This window comes from Manacus candei, unplaced genomic scaffold, assembly GCF_025592945.1.
Source record: "Manacus candei isolate 608988 ecotype Guabito, Panama unplaced genomic scaffold, ASM2559294v1 h1tg000037l, whole genome shotgun sequence".
Taxonomy (NCBI): Eukaryota; Metazoa; Chordata; class Aves; order Passeriformes; family Pipridae; genus Manacus; species Manacus candei.
The window spans coordinates 2606180-2626427 of record NW_026138085.1 but is presented as its reverse complement, the minus strand read 5'-3'; the positions used below and the strand labels follow the sequence as shown (position 1 = coordinate 2626427).

Genomic DNA, 20248 nt, shown 5'->3' with positions numbered 1-20248 from the left:
ATCCTTTTCTTTTTTCTGCCTATTAAATCTTTTTCTCCAATTTCAGCATCTCTAAGGGACGAGCGAAGCCAACCCCTGTGAGTTCTGCTGTCAAACAGCTATTTGCTAAGCACCAAACCACACTGTTGTGAGTATTGAAAAAAATACATATCAGAGCCTTTCAGGGCTCTAATCCAGCCAAGCACAAAGGATTTGGGGATTTCAGCAGTTCCTGGGCAGTCCTGAGCTCTTCTTCCAACCGGACGTACAAAACCATGTGCAAAGATCCACCCAAGTTGTGTCCAAACCCAGCAACATCCAAATGAAACTTCTTCACTGCAGCTGGTTTCCCAATACCTCCTGACAGGAATGGGGCCTCCCTTTTGCTTCCCAAGAGATTTTTGGCTGGCACAGAGGTTTCTCACTGGTGCTTGAAGACCACACGAGGTGCAAAGGCTTCAGCCCTCACTCCCCCACCAACGTGGCCCCAGCTCAAATGTGATGCACTTTATTTCTGTCCAGATCTCCCACCTCACCCTGACACATTGAGTGGTTGTGAGATTAAATAAAGGTCTCATTTATTTAAATAAATCCCAGCGAAAAGCACAAATCCATTCACAAGATTTATGTTCGATGCAATCAGGCTTCAAGCCTGGGGATATGGAGGTGATAATACTTTCCTGTGCAGCCTTTTAGATTAATCAGCTATAAAATACTGTGGGTTTAGCAGACAATTCTCTAGTGGTTGCACTGGCATTCACAGAAATCCTGGGTTCAGTCCCTCTTGCTCCTGGCAGTCTGATACAGGAGCTTTTGGGAAAATGTAGGATTCACATTCCTCTGTGAATCAGCTTTCCCTGTTCAGTTCCATCTGGGGCATCACTCAAGGGTTTCTGATATTCCCCTTCTCCAAAAATTTGAGCATAGCCAATGCTCTATATATTTGATCTCTGCTCTCTGGGGACCAGTGACAGGGCCAGGGGAATGGCATGAAGTTGTGCCAGGGGAGGTTTACCTTGGATATTAGGGAAAGGTTCTTCCCCCAGAGGGTGGTTGGATACTGGAACAGGCTCCCCAGGGAGTCCAGTGGTCATGGCTCCAAGGCTGCCAGAGCTCAGAGAGTGTTTGGACAATGCTCTCAGGCACATAGTGGGATTTGGGGTTTGTCCTGTTTAGGGCCAGGAGTTGGACTCGATGATCCTTGTGGGTTCCTTCCAACTCAGGATATTCTGTGATTCTGTGATTCTATGGAATATGATTTGCACCAATTCCCAGCATGTTTAATGTCCTGAGGACCTGCATGGGGCTCTCCCAGGGAGCCAGAAGCAGGGGCAGGCAGTGACAGCCACCCTGTGCCCACCAACCTGCCTCTGTGGCTTCAGCCCCCTGGCAAGGCTCGGGATGGCTCCAGGGGGCTGGGAAAGGGCAGCACTGCCCAGCAGTGCTCCCATAGTCCCACCCTGCCAGCAGTGGTCAAAGAGACTCCCAAAATCACCCTCTGGCTTTGCTGCCAAGACTGGTGGAGGTGCCTCAGGATGAAATGGGCCCAGCACTCAGCAAGGGCAAGGCACAAGGAAGCAGAGACAAGGCACTGTCAAAAGAGACACTAATTAGTGGTAATTGCAAGTAATCAGCCAAACCTAAGAGCATGAAGGAACCCTGTCCTGGCACAGCAGATAGCTCTGGCTGGAGTGAGGAGGGAATGTGCTTGGCAGGTCGTGGTGGGAGAACCCCATAGATGGGGACCCCATTGCCTCCCCTCTTCCCATATCCCACCCAGACAGAAGTGCCCAGGTGCTGCAGCAGGCATGTGACTCCTCACAAGCTGCTGTCCCTTGTCCCCTGGAAGCAATTCCCAAGGACAGAGGGGTTCATGTCACAGATCTTGGGAAATCCTGCTGCAAAGCCCGGGATGGGCCACTGGCTGCCCTGAAGGCTGAAGAATCACTGGGGAGATGATCCTAGGACATGCTGGAAGATGTCACATGGCAAAGCAAGCCTTGATCGTGTCCTCCCAACACCCTGGGTCAACCCAAGTGAGATTCTCAGGCTGCTCCTGTGAGGCTTTGGGGTCCCTCTTCTCCCAGTGGGGTTAAACCCATTTTCTTTAGGTATTTCTAGGAGTCAGTAGCATTTCCAACAAAGCACAAGCTTTCTGTTGTCTGCAATCAGCTTTTCCTCTCTAGAGACCACCCTCCTTCAGTTCTCCGTCCCCTACACCTGCAGCACTTCCACCTTTTGCTGCTTAGGCCCCAGGATGCTCATGAAGCTCTTTGTGCTCAGAGCAGATCTCCAAGGGTGGCACCAAGACCTGCAGCTGCACCGTGACCCTGGAGAAGCCATTACCTCCAACAACCTACCCTGAGCTTGCTCTCAACACCAGGGTGGAAGTTCTTCCCTTCCATCCTTGTAACCTGATTCTCCACCTGCAGTCCTTGGCTGCCCTCACACCCTCAGTCCATGGCAGCTCCATCCACAGGCTTTGCTTGGCACCCAGATCCTTCACAGTCCCTTCCTTACCCATTCCCTGCAATTTCTCCCAGAAGACATAACATTTCTATCCCTGCCCGGCTCTGGATTATGGAGCAGGGCATGGATGCTCCAGGGGAGCAGCACAGCAGGTGCTGGGCCAGGATCCCTGCCGGGGCTGTAACCCTTGTTCACGATGAGGAGCAGACAGGACATACCCACAGTGAGCAGGCTGGGGGGTGAGCAGTGTCCTGTCCCCTGTGCCAAGCCCTGTGGGTACCACACAGGCCAGGGTCTGGTGATGCTCAGCTCACCTCGCTGGACTAGGCAGGGTGGAGACCCTCAGAAGCCTGGAAAGTTCAATCCTCTGTGTCCTGCTCGTAAACTCCCCTTCATGCATGACTTCTCAAACGCCTTTTGAGTGCTTTCCTTTGCTCTCTGTGCCAGCAATGACTCAGGCTTGGATGTGCATTGTCAGGCAATCCAGAGCTGGCCTCGCTAGGAACCATTTGTTCAGCAAGAGTAATATTTAAGTGCCCTCTGGTGGTAGTTCCCTGTGCTGTTGTTGGGATTTCCCCCTTCTCTCTTCTGTCCAGCATCCGCCTGGGATCTTCACTGGGGCATCTGTGCCGGCGGCAGGACGGTCTGCGCTCCGCCAGACCCTCCCCCTGCACTCCCGGGCGCTTCCCATCCCGCTTCACTGCCAGCTTCTGCAGCAGAACCCTCAGCGTGTCCCTGATTCCATCCGTGCTGCAGGCCAGGACAGCCCCGGAGCTGAGCACTTGGCCTACTTTGCTGCCCACGTGTCAGCTCATCCGTCCTCCCCGGCCCCATCCGGCAGCAGAGCCGCGCTCGGCTGAGGATGCTCCGAGTGGGATCTCTCACAGCCCCCGTCCTTCCCCACTGACGCTTGTATGTCAGCCAATTTTAGCAAAAATTGGGATGTGTGAGGTATCAGGGCGAGTCAGTTCCCCCTGTGCTGCGTGAAAAGTGGGGGCCAGGCAGCAGAACGACCCCTCAAGCTGCTCCCCCAGCGTGGAAGGGCTGCAGTGACAGTTCAGCCACGGTACGAGCCCTCAGAGACACCACAGGAAACCAGGTTTTATAACACTGCTTCTCCTGAAACTCCTTCTGCAACTCACTGCTCTATTTAATTGCTGTAAAATACCTTACAGTGCAGTTATGTTTTCTTTAGGAGAAAAAGCATCTGAGATTCCTGCACAGCAGCTTCGACCACGGGGTGGGGGGGACAAATGGGATATGACAGAAAACATGTGCCATGCCCACAGCTGGATCAAAATCCAGCCTGACCACTTCCTAAAGCATGAAATAGGCATATTTAATGACAAGATTAAATATTTAGGAATATTTAACCACCCAGCTTCCCTGTCAAGGGACATGTCTACACTGGGCCTTTCTACTCTTCTCTGTGAGAGGGACAGAAACAGGAATCGCAAAGTAAAAGTGAGTCTAAGGGGGAACATGCCCCAGGTCTGGGATCTCACGGACCCTGGACAGATGTTGGAGGTGTGCTGGTGGGATGCAGCATCCCAGGGGGTCCCTGCTGCCCCAGGGAGCCACATAAAGCAACCCACCAGCCCCTGCACTCACCACCACATGTGGGCTGCCCACGTTTGAACTGCATCCCTGCATCCCTTGTGTGCATCCCTGCTCTCTCACACCAATCCCTACAGGAAATGTCCCCCCCCCTCCAGCCCCAGGGGTCACCTAAGCCACTGCTCAGGAAGGGACAGAGCTGTCACCTGTGGGTCACACTTAACTGTGGGTTGGTTTGACAGCAAAAGGAGGAGTGACCCTTCCCACCTGGTTCTGCTCTGCCAGGAGCTTTCATTCTGCAGGGAGGACTTGGCCACCTGAAAGCCTCATAAATTAGGGGCAAGGCTGACAATGCTTCATTTCTGTGTGCACTGCTCCTGGCACTCAGATGAGATGCTCACATGAGATGTGTGTGTGTGAAGCACCAGTCCAGGGCTGTGAAATAAAGAGCCCAAAGCTGACCTCTTTAATTTATCTTTCAGGCAGCTCAACAAACAGTCTGCGTCCCACAGGAGCAGCTCAGCTCACAGCAGTTCTGAAAATTCAAAGGAGCTGTGTAGCTGTTTAAATATAGGCTAAAGCAGATATTTAAGTGCTTATCATTTCTCCTGGCCCATACAATAAATCTGCTTATCCTGCAAACTGTCCTGTGCTTACCTTGCTCTTCACTGGGTGGGCTCAGTCCCAGTGTTCTTGTCCAAGTGTCAGGAGACAGGACACACCTGTGCCCATATGGTGAGTGCTCATAGTGTGACAGAAGAAATGCACATGTGTGTCCTGTTCCAGCACCAAACCCATCAAACTGAGCAACTCTGTGACTGTCCCACCTCCAGGGACAGTTGGGGACCCTCTGTAGGTTCTCTGTCCACAGCTGGCAGCTCCTGCTCCAGCCCACCTTGTCCTGCCTGCCCCAAAACTCACCCTGTCATTTCTGTGCCAAGTCATGGAATCACACACCTACTGGTTGGGTTAACAGGGACCTCTGCAGGTCACCTGGGCTGACCCCACTCAACCAGAGCCCATTGGTCATGATTTTGTCCAGGTGACCTTGAAAACCTCCGAGAATGGAGATTCCACAACTCCCTGGGCAACCTGTGCCAGTTCTCAGTCTCCTCCACAGGGAAAAATTTTTCCTTGTGTTCAGAGGGACCCTCCCACGTTTCCATTTGTGCCCATCGTCTCTTGTCACTGGGCACCACTGGAAAGAGCCTGGATCCTTCCTCTTTCCACCCTCCCTTCAGGGATTTATATACATGGATAAGGTCCCCCTGAGCCTTCCCTTCTCCAGGCTGGACAGCCCCAGGTCTCAGCCTTTCCTTATGAGAGGTGCTCCAGTCCCTTCATGCTCTCTGTGGCTCTTCACTGGCCTCTCTCCAGTATGTCCATGTCTCTCTCTGTGCTGGGAAGCCCAGCACTGGACACACAACTCCAGGTGTGGCCTTCCACATGGGGAAGCCACACTGACTGACTCTTCCTGATGATTTTCTGATTCTTCCTGTACCTGGACATGGTTTCCAGGATTAGCTGCTCCCATTCCAGGGATGGAAGTGAGGCTGACTAGCCTGTAGTTCCCTGGATCTTTCTTCTTGCTCTTCTTAAAGATAGGAGTGACATTTGCTTTTCTTCAGACTTTGGGTACTTCTCCCAGTTGCCATAATGGATCAAAGATTATGAAGAGTGGCCTTGAAAAGGCATTTTCCAGCTCTCTCAGCACCCATGGGTGCATCCCATCAGGGCTCATGGACTTACATATGTTTATTCCCTGACCTGACTGATCCTCTTCCACCAAGGCTATGTCTGCCTTGCTCCAGATTTTCCCCTTGGTCTCTGGGACCTGACACTCCTAAAGGTCAGTCATGCCAGCAAAGGTGAAGGTGATGAATGCATTCAGTAATTCAGCCCCTGTAACCATGTCCTGTATAACCAGGCCCCCTTTCCTTCAGCCATGGGCCTGTATTTTCCCCGGCCTTCATTCTGTCACCTGCATACCTACAGAAGCCCTTTCAGCCACTTTTCACATCCCATAGCAGAGTCAATTCCTGTTGTCTTTACCTTGCCTAACCTCATTCCATGCTTGGACAGTATCCCTGTATTCCTCCAGGTCTACCTATCCTTGTTTTCACTTTCTGTGTGTTTGCTTTTTGTGTCTGAGTTTTGCCAGGAGCTCCTTGTTCACCCACACAGGCCTCCTGGCATCTGTGCCTGATTTCCTGCTTGTCAGGACAGAGCACTCTGGAGGCTGGAGGAGGTGATCCTTGAACATCCACCAGCTCTCCTGTGCCTGTGTTCCATCCAGGGTTTTATCCCATGGCACTTTCCAAGCAGACCAATGAAGAGGACAAAGTCTGCTCTCCCGAAGTCCAGAGTTGTGCTCTTGCTTTTCATCCTCTTCCTTCCCTTCAGGATCCTGAAGTCTACGGTCCCTGCCTCACCCTATCTCGACCTTCAGGATGAGGCACCTGAGGCTCCAGTCTCCACTGGTACTCAGCAGCCAGACAGGGTGTTTTTATCCCAAACCTGTCCAACCAGCTGCGGACCCTCCGTGTTTTCTCCTCCTGGAGCTGAACAGCAGCTGTTTTCAGACATCTCACCCCGTGCTGACCAGGACTGAGTCTTCCCTTGTGTCAAATAAGCAGAAGAGACCAAGCATCTCCACCCTGCTGCTCCCTCCACTGTGTCCTGCTGCCGTGTCTGCCACTGCCCAGCTTGGCTCTGGCTCTGCAGAAGGGCACGATCCAAAGTGGGCACCACTGAGCTGCTCACAAACGGGGGGTGCCCCTAAAAGCAGCAGGTTGGTGTTGCCCTGCAGACAAAGCTATGAAGAGCCCTCGTGGAGCACATCCTTGGGATCTCAGGATGTCATGAGGCATAATCTGATTTGCACACTGGGGTGCAGCACTGCACAGCCCATCTCACAGCCTTCCCAGCAGTTCTGCCACTCTGGGACAGGCCCTTCTCTGGGGACAAGGACACAAACCCTGTTTGAGAGGGTGCAATCCCCTCGTAAAGGGTGTCAGGTGTGTAACTGCTCTTCGACCCTGCAATTCCTGGCAAGCACCAAAGCTCAGCAACCTCCTTCAAAGGACATTTCCAAGGCTCCAACAGCCACGCCTGGGGAAGCTCCTGGGTTCTCAGGGCCCCGAGCCAGGCTGTGGCCCAGAGCCACTACCCCCAGCACTGCAGGGGTACAGACCACTGGTGGCTGTCCATGTGGGGCACAGCTGTCACCACACAGTGACTGGGGACAGTCTCACCAGGCAGCAGCTGGCATTAAGGGACAGGAGACTGTCACCATCCCCCAGAAGCCAGAGCGCTCTGGTCACTGGCCTCTCTGGTGATGTGACCTTCCCAAGGGATGAGTTAAGGTATTTGGGAATAACCATGCTGCATATTAAGTAGTACTGAGGGACTTTCCCTACTGGGGTTAAAGCTGCTGTGATGCCACCACCAGCACAGTGCCTCTGGTGACAGAGGGAACCAACCAGCATCTGCTCCTTCCTGTGGTCTTAATGATGGAGATACAAGCCAGGCTGCAACAGGGGCTCAGGTCTAGCACACCTGGGAGTCCTGGGACAGAAAGGACTAATAACACCTTGGACTGGCAATAGTGAAGCCTGCTGGCTGCCCAGGAGCATTAGGGCACAGAAAAATGACACTTGTGCTGTTGGCTCCTTCCTGGTGTTGTGTCCTGTTGCTTTGGGGACAGTGACAGTGCAGGAGAGTGGTCACAACAAACAGGGTTCTGCTTCCCAACAGCAGCAACAGCAGCATCTGTCTGGTCTCCACCTTGGAACATCTCTGTGTTTAATTAAAATAATTAAAAACACATAAATCCAAGCAGAAGAGGGTTGTTCAGAGCCCAGAGGCGAGAGCTGGCTGATACCTGCTGCTGGCTGGGGAGGGTGAGGAGCAGCTTTCCTCTGCCCTGGTCCCGGGGTGGGTGGCACTGCTGTGTCTCTGCACTGGGGTGGAGATGAGGATTTGAATCCCCAGGGCTCTGGTTTTGCAGAGGTTCTTGTGCAGTTGCTGAGCTGGGAGTGAAGCCAAGCCCGACGGATGCACTCGGAGTCCCCGTGTCCGAGCCCTGCCGAGCCCTCTGGGAGCTGCTGGCCTTTCCTCCTGGTGCTGGAGCAGCTTCAGAAAGAGGGGACAGAAGTCAGAAATCTCTGTGGCACCGTGTGGACTGGAGAGCTGCAATCAGCCTCCCACCAGACTTGCTGATACCCGATGTTATTTTGAGGCCATAAAGATTGTATATGTGCTCATCCCCCACGGAGCTCCTTTACTCAGTGCTTTACACTCCTGCAAAACAGAATGTGCCTTTCTGGAAAGACAAAATAAAGCTAATGGAAGACAACCAAAAGATTGACTTTTGCTTTCCAGGACTCCAGCAATCCAAGGGTGATGCACCTCCCTTGGTTGCTGCACTCGGCTGAGGTTTTCTCCAGCAAGGTGCTGAGGGTGGGATAGCTGAGGAGGGGACATTCATGGGACCCCTGTCACTGCCAGGGCCTCCTTCCCTGTGTGCCCTTTCTGCCCAGGCTACCTGCATCGCTTGGTTTCCATGTCAGGGCCCACCTCCACTGTCCCACATCCCCAGGTTTTCCTGTGGTTTCATCTGCTCTCCCCACGTGTCCCTCCCAAAGCACCCACGCTGTCACCGTAAAAATCAATGCTGCTTTTCCTTCCTCCTTTCACTGTTAAGCTGTTTTTACATCACCTGCCACTCCTTCCATTTCCATGTGTTTTCTGCCATGGAGCAATGTCTCACAATCCAGCCTAAGGAGCCGTCGTAATTCCGGAGAAACGCAACGCTCCTGGAAAGGAGCTGGAAAACCCACTGTTATTTTCTTTCCTAATTGCAATTTCAGTGACTCATCCCTGGTGCCACACTGCAGTGCACAGCCATTGTGTGGATTTTTACCCAGTCTTGAGCAGTCACAATTCACTGCTCAAGTTTTCAGGCCACCCAAGCCATTAGGAAAATAGATGTAAAATAAAAACCCGCTAGTGCTGTTTGGCTGGTGGAGCAGCACAGCCCCTCGGGACAGCAGCAGAAGAGAAAGGCATTCAGTGCTCTCCAAGGCTGCTGTACCCAGTGTGGCTGAGCTGCTGCCTGAACATGTGCTCTTTGAACAAGAGCTGACTCCTCCTTTCCCCTATCCCATCCTCTTCCTCTCTCCAGCTCTATCTCAGCCCCATTCCTCAGCCCTATCGAGCTATATAGGTTCTATCTCCGCCCTATTCCTTCCCCTCCCCACCTCTATCCCACTCCCTTCCCCTTTACTCCTCATCTTTATCCCACTCCCTATCATAGCTCATCCCCTTCCCCATCCCATTTAATAAACCCCACCTCTATCCCCATCCCACCCATGTCATCCCCACCCCATTCACATCCTCGTCCCTATCCCTATCCCCATCCCATACCCATTCCTATATTCATACCCACACTCATCCCCATTATCCCTATCCCCATCCCATACCCATTCCTATATTCATACCCATACTCATCCCCATTCCCTCCCCACCCTACCCCTATCCTCCTGTTTGTACAGGTCCCCAAAGCCTCCCCCATCCTCCCCACAACCACCCACTCCACAGGGAGAGGTTTCTGGGGACATCTCCTGGCAGGATGGGCAGTTCCTGCAGGAACAGTTGGAGGGATGCCCTGGGACATGGACTGGAGCTCACTCCCTTCACACCTGTGTCTGTCACAGGGGCCAAAGGCATTCCTTGGAGCACTCAGCCCTGTCCCTGCCCATGCTGCTGATTCACTGTTCAAGGTTCTGCTGGACTGTTTGTACCAGGATACACAATCCTTGTTTTGCCAGCCCATTCCCCAGCTCTTCTCCCTCTCTCCCAAGCTGCTGTGAGGGACACAGGGAGCTGCTGTGCATCTCCAAAGCCCACACTGGCCACTCACACTGTTGCCCCAGCATGATGTTACCAAGATGAACATTGTGCAGCTCAAGTTGTCATCAGGTTCAGCACTGGTTGGGATAAATCTGAGCCAGTTGAGGACTCATTGTCACCTTCCAGTACTTAAAGGGGCTTATAAAAAAGAGGGAGAGTAACTTTTTACACAGGCACATAGTGACAGGACAAGGGGGAATGGTTTTAAACTAAAAGAGGAGAGGTTTAGATGAGACACTAGGAAAAAATTCTTCCCTGTGAGGGTGGGAGGCCCTGACACAGGTTGCCCAGAGAAGCTGTGGCTGCCCCATCCCTGGAAGTGTCCAAGGCCAGGTTGGACAGGGCTTGGAGCAATCTGGGCTAGTGGAAGGTGTCCCTGCCCATGGCAGGGGGTTGGAATGAGATGAGCTTTAAGGTTCCTTCCAACCCAAAACATTCCATGCTTCTATGATCTCATTTCAGCAACACATTCCCTGGCTTTGTCACAGAGCATGCTGGAAAGGAGAACCAAGCTGGCAAACTGTGCCACCATCTCTGGAGCAGGACTAGTGGGAGCAAAGGGGCTTCCTGAACCAGGCTGGGAAGTGTGGCCAAAACTGGTGTTACAGGACCCAGCCACAGGCTCAGCAGCCCTCCTGTTGCAGTGGGGCAGGGGCAGGGGCAGGCACAGCTGGTTTTGCTCCTGGGGCTGAGGAGTGGGAGCAGAGCCCTCGGTGGCAGCTCACCTGGCCGAGCAGTGCACAGACACAAACCCTCCCTGCTCCCTCACACAGCCCCTGTTTGCACCCTGGGAAACTGCAGCACCAAAGGGGAGCTGAGGTGAGGATCTGGAGCAGAGCAGGGTGGAGAAGGGGGAGCCCAGCTTGTGGCCCTGCTCACCCAAGCCTCCAAAATACCCGTGAGCAGCGAGTGCAGCAGCAGCAGGGCAGGAAGGGCTGTGGGAGCCACCCAGGCCCCCACGGATATTCATAACTGTGTCATTAGAGGGTGCCAGTGCATTGCTGCACAACAGGCCTGTCCCCTCACCTGTCCCAGGAGGGGTCCTGGGCTGCAGGATGCAGATCTGAATTCCTTCTTGGGAAGCTCAAATGCCAGAGGCCACCCGGGTGTGGAGCCGCAGGAGAGGAGCAGCAGATGCAAAGGGTGTCCGTGAGGGGAACCCAGTACAACACAAGGATTCTACAGGGCTATGCACCAAGTGGGGCTGTGGAGTGGCTCCAGTGCCTCTTGTAGAGGTTGCTCAGCCTCATGCATGCTCAGACACCTTCCATTGTCCCACCCAGCAAGGCAGAGAGCAGCTAAAACCACCTGGCCCAGCCCTGCAGCCCTCCCCGAGCTCTCTCATGGCATTGCCAGCTGGGTGAGCCCCATAAACCAACCAAAAGGCTTAACCCAAGCTCTCCTTGTGTTAGGGGCTCCAGGACATCACAAACACACACCCCACAACAGAGGAGCCAGGGTTTGCTTTCTTTGTGAAGGTGCTTTAATATCAGGATGCCATCAGGAGGCGACTCCAGAGCTCCCAGCAGACACAAATCTGCACTAAAACCCCTGGAAGAACAATCCAAGGGCTCCAAAATCTATTCTGATGAGCTGGAGGGCCTGGCATGCTGTGTGAGGTAGTGAGGGGCACCCAGGTCAGGGCTGGGGATCCTGGGGCCACATCAGCCTGGTTGTGCCAGTCCATGGAAGTCTGTGACTGTGACCCCAACATCTGGAAAGCCTCCTGCCTGCCACCAAAATGGAAAATTTTGTCCCTGTCTCTACTAACTGAACTGCAGCACCTTGGAGGGACTTCAGTGCAAATCACCACCCCAGGACCCTTTGCTGCAGGGGCAATCCTTCAGCATAAAGCAGAGGTCTCAGCTGCTGTTTTTGACTCCAGCTCATGGACCCTCTGTCCCTGCACAAGCTCAAGGACTCGAGAGTCGTCCCATTGATCCAGGTGGGACAAGGAGCTGTACAGAACAGGAGAGCCCTGGGAGGGATAAAGCATCCCAGCAGAGAAAAACACAGGTGCAAGAAGAGGGAACAGAGCTGCATAAGCCAGCTTTCCCAGGCAGGAAAGCTCCCAGTCCTGTGTCAGCTGTGGGACTGGGCACCCTGAGAGGCCTGGGAACCACGGGGTCCCACCCAGGGGGAGCCACGAGCAGGGAGAGGAACTCCCACTGTAGGTCCATTCCCAATCTGCTGTTTGGAGAGGGGAGGCCAGGCAGCCTGGCCATGCAACTGGGCTCAGTGGAGTTTTCTCAGGAAGCAGCTAACCCCTCTGGAACAGGTTCCCAGAGCCCAGGCCAGCTCCTCCACACCTACACAGGCTCAGTTGGCAGTGAAGGTCGTTCAGATGGAGCCTTTCCTACAACAGAGAGTTTCCCCAGGCTCAGCTGCTACTCACAGTACATCCCAGAGTGATTTCAGCCTTCACCTCCCTCCCTCCATCACCTTTCTGTGCCCAAGTTTTAAGCAGCAGGAGGTTTTTCCTGCTGGAGCTGTGTGGCAACACAGCAGTGATGCTGTTCCCACCAGAAAAGGGGAATTCAAGCACAGAAGCTGCTGTGCCATGTCCCTCCAGCACAGAGGAGGCTGAAATGACATTGGTCCCAATGCTGGGAGGTGGAAAGCCAGTGCTGGAAGCAATCCTGAACACACACAAAGACAGGCATGAGCTTTTCCTGTGCCCTCGAGCTGCTAAATTGCTGCTGAGGCAGCTGGAAGTGAGGTCAGTCCACAGGAATAGGGAGGAATAGGGGGGCTGGCTGAGAAGGGGCTGCCATAGCCCTTGATTGATGGGGAGAGATGCTTTCATACTGTCCCATGGGATATACAGCATGTAAATGGGATTTGCAAGTGCAAGGGAGGGCCCTGCCAGCAGTCAGGTACAATTCCATCAGGGTCCAATTTCAGGAGGTCTCGTGGGGCAGTGCTGACAGAAGGGCTGAAGGCAGATCCTGTGGGTCTCCCGTGAAGTTTGGGATTGCTTGAGTCCAAATCCATTGGTTAGTAACAGGGAGCTTCCAGCATCAGTCATGGGGCGTGAGGCAACTCACACAAGCCATGTTTGGAGCCCTGGGGCAGAGGTCTGTTCTCCAGGAACGTGCCATTGCCAGTTCTTCCAGGACTAGGGACAAAACCCATGATCATTCCAGCAAAACACTGAACGAAATCAAGACCCAGAGAGAACTGTTGCTGAACAGCCTCATACCCTGGTAACAGTGGAATATCTCCCCTCAGAACTGGGGGTGTCTCAGGGAAACCCCAGCTCAGGATTTACTCTGAGAGTGTTGAGCTGGAGGGCTTAGGAGAGTTGTTCCTTTCCTCTCCTGCCCATTGGGTCACACCACTGTGTGAATAGTGATGAATTTTAAGGCTTAATTATTTAGGATCTTGCAAAGCAATCGACATTCTCGGGATAAAATGCTTTGTGGGAAGCAAAAGGCACTGCTGTGAGAGTGCCAATATTATTGCCTTCTGTCTAATGCTCTTCCATCTGCTTTGCAGGAGCCAAGGGCTCCTGGATACCACAGGGTACCTGCAGCTGGATGCTGTGAAGGGTCAGAGAATCATGGAATGGTTTGGGTTGGAAGGAACTTTGAAGATCATCTCGTTCCACCCCCTGCCATGGGCAGGGACACCTCCCACTAGCCCAGGCTGCTCCAAGCCCCATCCAACTTGGCCTTGGACACTCCCAGGGACGGGGCAGCCACAGCTTCTCTGGGCAACCTGTGCCAGGGCCTCACCACCCTCACAGGGAGGAATTTTTTCCTAATATCTAAATCTAAACCTACTCTCAGTGTGAACCCATCCCCCCTGTGTTGTCACTACATGCTCTTGTAAATAAGTCTTGCTCCCTCTTTCCTGTAAGGAAGTTCCTGTGAGGATGGTGGTTTGCCTTCTGACAGCACAAAACTGCAACCACCAAGATATAATTTCCCCTGTGCAACCTCATCTCCCCCCCTTCCCAGCCATCCTGCAGGACCCTGGTAGAACCCACACTCCTGTGCTCAGCCTCCTCCTGCCCCAGCTCCCCTCCCCAGCCCCGCCTGGGCTCCGAGCGCTGCATCCACACGGACACGGGGCCATCCTCCCTCACATCCCACCCTGCAGGGCCAGCAGCTGACCCACCCAGGCCACCACAAGCACTGCCAGGCCTCCTGGCCGTGCAGGTCCATCCCTCTGAAGCAGGGTTGTGTCCAACCCCTGCCCCTCGCTCCTGCAGTTCAAGGAGGCAGCAGGGTCTGCTCGAGGGTCCAGACCAGCTGGGCTAATTCTGAGGTTGATTTACGGCTACTTTGAAGCTGTTTTGCACCAGTTCAGCTAAGCAGGTCCTGTTTGTGGTAAGAGCAGTGCTGGTCTGCCCTAACACCCTCCAAACACCTCCTCCTGCAGCCTCTCAGCTGTACAGGGGCCATCATCAGAAAAATGATCCTGAGGGATGATGAAAATCCTGGGCCTTTGGAGGGCTGGATCCGCATGGTCCTACCATGACAGCCTGGATCTCAGCAAGAACAGGTCATCCCATCTGTGAGGCCCCCCTTAAAGCAGAACATCTCGGGGACAATCCCTCTTGCAGGCAGGATGGCACTTGCTGCCTGTCCCCCCAGCAGCCAGTGTATTCTGCAGGGAATCACACCATGGGCACCCAAATACATAGGGCTGTAAATCCCTTGTCCCACAGTGAATTCCCCTGGATATCTGGCTGGGAGCTGCTCTGGCTCTGCAAAGATCACTCCCAGACCCTTCCCATGCATTGTCCACTCCTTTGCATCCCAGGCTGGCACTTCTGCTGCTCTCCACATCTCCCCACGGTCCCACACAGCCAGCAGGACTCTTGGGCGTTGCCCAGGGCTCCTGGAGAAAACCCCAAACACAGGTCAGATCTCCTCAGCCCACGAACCTGCCAAGCCTATATAAATTCCTCTGCTCAACCACAGTCAGGCCAGCCCAGGAATGATGGGTTGTTGTTGGTTTATTGCTGGGGCTGTCTTGGTTTCCCTTGGCTTAAACATCTTGGCAAGGGTTAACCCCATCAACCCCCAAGCCCCTTGCAGCCCTCACTCACTCCTCCACCAGCAGCATCGGGGGGAGGATTGGAAGGGTAAAAGCTGAAAAACTCATGGGATGAGAAAAAGACAGTTTAATAAGGGAAGCAAAGGCCTCACAGGAGAGCAAAACAAAACAAGGACTGAATTCCCTGCTTCCCATGGGCAGGCAGGTGTTCAGCCACCTCCAGGAGAACAGGGTCATATCACATGCAATGGTGACTTAGGAAGACAAAGCCATCACTCCAAACATCCCTCCCTTCCTCCTTCCTCCCCCCTTTTTATGTACTGAGGATGATGACACCTGGTCTGGAATATCCCTTGGGTGATTTGGGGTCACCAGTCCCAGCTGTGTCTCCCCATGCACCCCCAAATCCCTTGCCAGAGTGGCAGGAGGGGAAGCAGAAAAGGCCTTGGCTCTGTGTAAGCCCTGCTCAGCAATTACAGAAATATCTTTACATTATCACCCCTGTGACCAGCACAAATCCAACACACTCCATACTAGTGAAGAAAATTAACTCTACCCCAGCCAAAACCAGCAGACCCAGAATGTCTCAGCCTCAGCTCCTGCAGGGCACTCAGAGGGGTCACGGGTGTTTTCTTATCATCTCCCTCAGCTCTCATGGCTGCAGGAGCAACAGAGCAAACCAATCCCTTCAGAGCAACAGGGATTTGTCTGCCTGAACCCCACAGTGACAGTCCTTGGGGATGCACCAGCTAGAGAGGGAGCACAGGTGCCCTTTGGACTCAATCCTGGCTCTGCTGCAGGCTTTATCCTGTATTGACAATGTTGTCCTTCCAACAGCCCTCAGCCTCGAGTTTCTTCACCTCCTTTACAAATGGAGATGAGTTGAAACTCAAACTCTCGGGGTGTCCTGTGTCCAACTTTTTCTTGCAGGTAGGAAAACAGAGATGCAGCAAATTATCTACTTCTACCAGCCACACTGGAGTGCAGGGAGAAATGGATTTGAGATCCTTCCAAGCCCCTCTTACCCTGGTATAGCAGGAGGAGAGCTACAGCTCTGGTTTCCCTTGCAGGCACCTTCACAAGGGGGTCCTTGAGCCTCGGACCTTGCCAGGTGATCTGTTCTCTTTCCATGAGTGATCAGCCTGGCTTTTGATAATTTCACATGCCCAAACAGAACAGCCTTCCTATCTTATCTTCCAGCATAAATCTTACTTTACTAAGTGGCAGTGAGAGATCAAAGGACACTGAGGGTGTTGGAGAGCAGAGACCCAAGTCTGCAGAGACACCCAGCACCAGGCAGCAGCTTGGGAAGGAGGCAGAGCCCTGGGACCTGCATGCAGAAGAGCAGATCAGCTTCAGGACTGTCCTGCACGAGGCCAGGGCACAGAGAGCAATGTGACAGCTTTCTGCACTGCTCCCAGCCCTGTGAAGAGGAGAAGGCAGAGAGGGTAATGCTGCCACTAACACTATTTCACCAGCAGGCAGGACGACTGAGACAAGGAGCAGTTGGAGAGTTTCATAAGTCAGCAGGAGGCTCACCAGAACCCATCCTGAGTAAGGAGGGGCAGACAACCAACACTTCTCTCTCACAGAGCCAGTTTTCAGCATGCAGGGCTTAGGTTCACCCAGATGAGGCTGCAAGATAGGAGGGGACATTAGATCTGTTCAACAGCATCATGCCTGGAGGCTGTGATTCAGGCTGGACCAGCAGGGACCCACTTCACACGTGAGCTGCTGCTGCTTCCCTGCTCACAGACCATGGTTTGCCATCAGGAGTACCAGCCCCATCCACTCCAGATCCAGCAGCTTTCATTTGATTCGGATCAGACACCCAGACACAGCTCCTGGCAGGGCAGACCAACACCTGCTTCCAAAGCCATCTGTGTCCCTGACAGAAAGTATGGATTGTAACCTTTAGACTGTTAATTTGTGTGAAGCAGGTCAGAAAAATTTCCTGATAGTACAGGTGATGGGTAAGAAAGACCTTTGTCCCAGGTAGGGCTTGGGATTTCAGCACACAGAGTGCAGATCCATGGACTTTATCCTCCCAGGTGGCACTTTCCTCTTGAGGTGTTATATCAATCCTGGATCTGCCCACAGGGGCCTAAACAGTGTTTTTGTGGAGACACTGGCATGTAGTAGGCAGGAAGGTGCAGGCTGGTGGGAGTGTGGGGGTGGAGCAGGATCTCTTCAGCTGGGTCTGTCACAGAGACAAGGACAAGGACATCCCCTCCCTGATCCCTTCTGCCCTGGAGACACCTCCACCAAAAACAATCCCCAGCAAAGCTGCCCTGCCTGGCCCTGCCTGCAACCCACAGTCCCACAGAACCCTCTTGCAAGACAACGGGGTTGTTTCACAAGGCTTTTGCAACTGGCTTAACCAAAGTACTGTGTGGAAAGAGGTGTGAAACCAGCAGGAATGGGGGCAAGTGGCCACAGCGAGTCCTCTGGGCAACGGCCTTGCCCTCTGCTGTTCCCTGTCTCACCATTCACCTGCTCTCCACAGCCTGGGTAGGTCCAGCTCCTGCATTTGTCCTCTGCAAGGTCGACTCCTTCCTGTGGCTGGTGGTGTTCAGGCAATCGTGAAAAAGTAAACACCAAAGACAAAAGCTTTTATTGTGGAGCTGCCGAGTTTGGCTGCCGTGGGGAGGGCTGGGGGGAGATAAATATTGCTAAACCAGAGTTTCCAGGCAGCCCAGGCTTCCCAGTAGACAGGATTCACACCTCCCTTCCCACACCTGCTAATAGCAGTAGGTCATGCCAGGGAACAGGAGAAAGCAAGGGCAAAAATCACTGGTAAAATTGCAAAGGGGACGAGTTTCACAGGTGCAAAAGCTGGTCTGTCCTCCAGCATCTCGGACAGCGTGTTCAAACAACCCCACTCCACATCTCAGGAGTTCCCTGCCCTCAGCTGCAGCTCAGAGCTGGCCACCCCACACATGGCAGTGAAGCCTGTGAGGGAGCTTATGTGAACCCAGTAGTTTAATCTCCAGGATGCTCCCACGCCTCTCCTGGGGAGCTGGTTCCTGGGGCTGTGCTTACACACCTGATGGGAACTGGGGGAATGTACCCTCCACATGTCCTTGCTCCATGTCCTGTCTCTCCTCTTTCCAGGGGAGAGATGGCTTGTCTTCTTTCAGTAGGAGCTAAGTCCCAATTTGTTGGATAGCATTCCATCCCAGCCTCCTTTCCAGGGAAAAGACAGCCACAACCAAAAATTAATATATACTTTCTGCTGGAAGGGTAATAAACGCAATAAGGTCTGTGCTGCATTAATATGCAAACTGGTAATAAGGTTTTGTAAGTACCAAGTGTCATTTGAAGATTTTAATGAGGCCAAGCAATGTTTCTGAAGCTGTTTTCTCAGTTAATGTTTAACAGGACGACCACGGAGTCAAGGACCAGGAGTTCCATGTAGATCAGCAGAACAATGTATATTGTGTCTGCTTCGAGGTCCTGGCTGGGCAGTATCACTTGCAAAGGCATATGTAAATAACATCCCAGGGCAAGGAAAGCTGTGTGGGAGGGAATTGCCTGCACCTCCAGGCAGTGGAGCAGCAGCCCCTGCTCGTGCCCATGTGTGAAGTGCCCTTTTCCCACACCCTTCATCTCCCCCTTTGTCACTTGGGCTTGCTGGTGTGGCACAAAATGATCCAGAGGGTTTTATTTGGTTTGGGTTTGTTAGTTTTTTCCCATTTTATGGAGCAAACTGCCTCATGGGAGGTTCTGCCAGATGTTGGGGTGCTGGAGCATGTCCAGAGAGGGGCAATGGAGCTGGGGAAGGGTCTAATGAGAAGCAGCTGAGGGAGCTGGAGGGGCTCAGCCTGGAGAAAAGGAGGCTCAGGGGGGACCTTCTGGCTTTCTGAACCTCTCTGACAGGAGAGTGGAGCCAGGTAAGGTCAAGCTCTGCTCCCAGGGAACAAGGGACAGGACAAGAGGAAACAGCCTCAAGTTACACCAGGGGAGGTTTAGGTTGAATATTAGGAAAAATCTCTTCACCAAAATGAGTGGTCAGGCACTGGCACAGCTGCCCAGGGCAGTGGTGGGGTCACCATCCCTGGAGGGATTTAAAAGCCATGTAGATGTGGCAGTTGGGGACATGGTTTAGCAGTGGCCTTGGCAGTGCTGGGGGAGCAGTTGGGCTTGATGATCTTAGAGAGCTTTTCCAACCTAAATGAGTCTGTGATTCTCTGTGAGGAGGGCAGCATGGCTGGGGCAGAAGAGGCTGTGGAACAATAGGTGGTGATTCATTCTATGCATCCAGAGAACTGGAAAGGGCTCTCTAATGTCCCCAACACCTCTCATCAGCAGAAGGTTTCATTTAGGATACACTTCAGGTTCTTCAGACAGAGCAGAATAGATCCTGTTTTTCTCTTGCCCAAGAACACAGCATGTCATGTAACTAATTTAAATAATTTCTTCCTGGTTGAGCCTCATTAGGGACCCAGCATTAAACTGGCCTGATTAGATCGACTAATCGATGCAGGGAAAGGGAAGCTGGTTTCAGCACACAGGGGGGCAGGGCCAGGCTGCTCCACTCCCCGGGGACCACCACCGTCCCCAGCCACCCCACCACAGCCCCCCGCCCCACCTCGTGCCCACGGCCCTGCCCTCACTGCTGCCCACACCGTGAGTCCCACTCACGTGCCAGGGGCAGGGACGGTGACTGAGCGTCCGACCTGCGTCCTTGGCCTGTTTTATCTGGGCTCTCCCAGGCACTGTGCTCCTGTCTTTCCCGTGCACGTGTCCCGTTATCAGCAGAAGGGGACAGGCCCCCTGCAGTGGTCCTGGTCCCAGCCTGGTGCCCCATCCAGTCCCTGCAGGGAAGGGGAGTGGGAGCAGAAGGGGGGGGGGGGGTAGTGGGGCCCTGGGGGTTCCTGGTAGGGCTGAGACTCTCTGGGTCCCACAGCTCCCAGCCCTGGCCCTGAGCAGGCAGTGAGGCCTTGGTGGAGCTGCAGCTGCACCCTGAGACGTCCCGTGCCCACTCTGACCCCTCTGTCCTTCATTTAACCCCCTGTTCAGCCCCCACTCGGCTGCACTGTTGGGGATCCCCCTCCCCACGGGCAGGGACAGGACCCTGTGGGTCAGACCAGATATTTCCAATTTCAGGCCCCTTGGACCCCACTCACCCGGCCAGGGCCAGGGCAGGGACTAGGACAGGGACAAGGGTCAGGGACAAGGGTCAAGGCAGGGGCTGGGACAGGGACAAGGGTCAAGGGAGGGGCTGGGACAGGGACAAGTGTCAGGGCAGGGGCTGGGACAGGGGCAGGGAAGTAGCTAGGACAGGGGCAGGGATAAGGGCAGTGCTAGGACAGGGACAGCG

General features: G+C 53.7%; 1 protein-coding gene across 2 annotated transcripts in view; it reads left to right on the top strand.

Moving 5' to 3' along the window:
- The window catches only part of PURA (purine rich element binding protein A), a 28237-nt gene extending 27214 nt beyond the window's left edge, over positions 1 to 1023 (top strand). For both annotated transcript variants that reach the window (XR_007905573.1, XR_007905574.1), the window contains exon 5: positions 47 to 1023. The gene's annotated coding sequence lies outside the window, so the exon portion shown is untranslated. The remainder of the gene's footprint in view (positions 1 to 46) is intronic.
- The last annotated feature ends 19225 nt before the right edge of the window (positions 1024 to 20248 follow it).